The sequence below is a fragment of the Mus caroli genome, chromosome 13 (genome assembly GCF_900094665.2).
Source record: "Mus caroli chromosome 13, CAROLI_EIJ_v1.1, whole genome shotgun sequence".
In the NCBI taxonomy this organism is placed as follows: Eukaryota; Metazoa; Chordata; class Mammalia; order Rodentia; family Muridae; genus Mus; species Mus caroli.
In genome coordinates, this window is record NC_034582.1 from 28,997,961 (window position 1) to 29,001,417 (window position 3,457).

Sequence of the window (3,457 nt, forward strand, 5' to 3'; positions counted from 1 at the left end):
TGGAGCAACTCTGTGAGATGTCCGTATTGAGAGTCAAGGAAACCACAAGTGAAGCTGCTGTTGAGACACTGAGGCCATGGATTGTTGTGTTTAAATATATAAATGTGTTTGCTTCTTCATAAATCCAATTCTACTTCATACAGGCTACTCCTGGAATTCTTTTCATGGCAAAATTAACAATTGTGAATTAACAAGACTTAAATTCACTGAGAATTAAACCCACTAAAGGTGGCACTGGATAGCATGAATGTGGCCCATGCCCATGTCTCTGACATCAGGAAATAGTAAGCATGGCCCTTGGAAACATATTAGTAACAGAACACCACATATATGACAAGGTATTCCATTCAAGCATTTCTCATGAGTTGGAAAAACAAAGAGAAAATGAATCCATGCTTGACAGACAAAGAGGGTGGATGTACATGATGGATATTGATAATGGGCAGCAAACATACACGTCAAGAGTTTCATATTCCTTTGTAAGTACAGTCAAAGCCAAGTAATTTATTCTCTGAAGGAAAAATTGGTATGTTGAGAACAAGGTTTACTGATACAAACGTGCATCTATCCTGGGACAGAGTTCCTAAGCTATCACCAGCATGGAGAAGTGGACAGAAAGACCCAAGGTCTAACACTCCTGATCAGTGCTGCAGATCCTCTGGGTCCCTTTGTCTGCGTGGACAGGTCTCTGGGTGCAGATGGGCAAGGAGTTGGCGAGAGACAGACACCCAACAGGTGAGATTCTGTAGAATCTGAATGTAATATCAAATTGAGCATCAAACTTTTATACAGAAAAATAGGGCAGTTAGATGACACATTGGCAGGGTACAAATGAGGTTACCAGATGCTTAAGGACTCTTACACAAAACAGAGGAATGTAAACACAAAGACTGGCAGGAACTGGGTAATAAAACAACTGGGACAAAGTCAGCCCTATCTAAGGTCAGCTATAGTCTTAGAAGCCAGGTGTGAGGTCTTTACACACCTATGGCTAGGGCTTTCACACCCAAGTCATGGTTCTAATTAGGGAGTTCCATTCTAGCTAACCATTTCATGTATAATGCAATACTTTAAAACCATAGCCCGATCTACTTCCTAAACCAATGTAAATTCCTGTATATGTCAGCAACTTGGCTTTTATTCTAAGTGATAGTGTAATACCAGAGGAAATTCTGAATGTCATTGAGTAGGCAACATTCTTACTGAATTCCAAACCCATGGTCAGCTCAAGGACTATCTAGGACGTTGGAACACTGGCGAAGGCTTATCTATGTTAGAATTGAATCTTAAAAGGCACTTATAATAAGATAATACTAAAAGAGAGCATGTGGATCCATACACCAGACTAATGTCAGAATAGGGAATGAGTATATGGGTTAATGAGAACACCAAAGCTCCAGGAGGTGAGTTTCCGTGAAACTCTTTGCCTCGTGAGCACTTCCAGGCCTCTTGGCCTGCCAAGCAGACTTCACTGGGGTGTGTGTGGCAGACCAGGAAATCTCATGTTGGATTGTGGCCTCTGAGTGTATCAAGAAATGCACATATTACACAGATATACAAGGCAGGCAAAACACTTCCACACATGAACTACATTATTTTAATTTCAAAACAATTAAAGAATGGGAGGCACATATGATGCAGAATTCTAGGAGGTATTTCCACATTGACACATGCAAATACAGTATATTCTATCCAGGGATAGAGGTTACAATGTCCTGTACTAATCTCCCTCAGTGTCTCTTACTGGCCTAATGCAAGGAAGAGTCCTCTAAGCAGTCTATAACCAGCAATTGGAAAATTCTTTTGGAAATTAACAGCAGGATTCTGCCCATGGGTTTGGGCTAGTGTTCACATGACAGGACACCTGGAGCAAACATCATAACACCTGAATGCCTTACATGGATGGACCCACAGGTATTCTGGCATCCTGTTGACCTTCTACCTTGATTCCTAGTCAGCCAGAGAACCAAGGATCCTACTAGTCTTACCTCCTTCAGGGCTGAAGTATTACACAACGCCCAGTCATCCCTACCCTCCAGAGGCCATAGCTTCATGAGGCCAGGCCACTCCCCTCTACCACTACCCTGCAGCCCTAAGGATGACGTCCTCGCCATGCAGAGAATAAAGGGAGGAACTGAACAGGGTAAGCAACCACAGAGCACTCCAGGGTCAGAGACCATTGAACACTGCACCGTGAGATCACAAACATTGGAGGTAAGGTAACCTTGCTAAACTCAGGACAATGGGACCCCGAAAGGGCAGATTTAGAAGATTTAGGCTGATTCGAGGAGGTGGAACCGTGGATCTGAACATTAGGGAAAGAGACAGTGTGGAAGTTGACCTGGTAGTTATTCACAAAAGTGTGTGTACTACACACTCCAGTAAAGACCGACAATGAGGCTTGTCTTAGAGTTGGAGTCCAGAAGCATTATTGACCCATCTATGTAGGATTAGGTGCTGAAATATCTCAGTGCCCTTCTCCCAATGTCATCTGTCCTTCCTCTCTGGTCCTAATGCTGAAACCATTTGACTACCTCTACCCTCTACTCAAGGATCTGAAAAATCTCTTGCTTTTGTATTCTTTATATGTGAGCAAGCTCTAGCCCATCTGAGCCCTGCTCCACCTCTTCAACCTCATTTAAATATTACTCACCCAATGTTGTATGAGCGACGAATCCCCACTTTTATCCTGAGAATGATTTCTTGTGATTTTAAGTGGTATGCCAGACATATTCCATTCCACAATAGAACTCTTGAGGATGGCGGAGACAACAAACAGTGTGGTATGGTTATATCACATAAGATGCACAACCACAGTGTAAGTCACTGAAATAAAGCAGCCAGAACATTCTTTGGAAAGACTCAATGAGAAAACTCCAAGGATCTAGCTATACTCTGAGGATCTTTTATCCTTCTGTCTGAAGAATGGAAAGAAGTATGTGTTGGGGTTTTCTGAGGCTCTCTAGTCTTTGGTTTGTATTTTAGCAAAGTAGGAAAAACAGTGGAACACACTTCCAGAGTTTAATCTTCATGTGACAGTGACAGCACAGTCACGGAATGCACATGACTCAGAATTGGGTTAAGGAGTCAGGAGCAGTCACTTAGTCTGAGACCAACTGTCCTTTCCTCTGGGAGGTGAGGAGAGCTTCAGAGAAAAACAGCCTTGATGAATTTGGCTGATGCAAGGTCCCTGAGCAGCCACTGTAGTGCAAGCACAAGCGGCCTGCTGTAAAACAGAGCAGATAAGACCAACTTGACTTTGAGTCTCTTTCAGCATCCTGTAGCAACTGGAAGTTGTGGAGGATGCTGTCTATTGCATGTGTGGATATCTCAGAAGGAATTTTTACAGACCTACCAAGATACAGAATTGTGGAAGCCAGGCTAGAGTGGCTAGATGCTCATGACAGTTCCAATATCTTAGTCTCTCTCTCTCTCTCTCTCTCTCTCTCTCTCTCTC

At 43.0% G+C, this 3,457-nt stretch overlaps 1 protein-coding gene across 1 annotated transcript in view; it reads left to right on the plus strand.

The window, feature by feature from the left end:
- Nucleotides 1-2,153: 2,153 nt before the first annotated feature.
- Nucleotides 2,154-3,457, plus strand: part of LOC110308262 (serpin B9-like) — an 11,374-nt gene continuing 10,070 nt past the window's right edge. The window contains exon 1 of the mRNA XM_021180703.1: nucleotides 2,154-2,214. The gene's annotated coding sequence lies outside the window, so the exon portion shown is untranslated. The remainder of the gene's footprint in view (nucleotides 2,215-3,457) is intronic.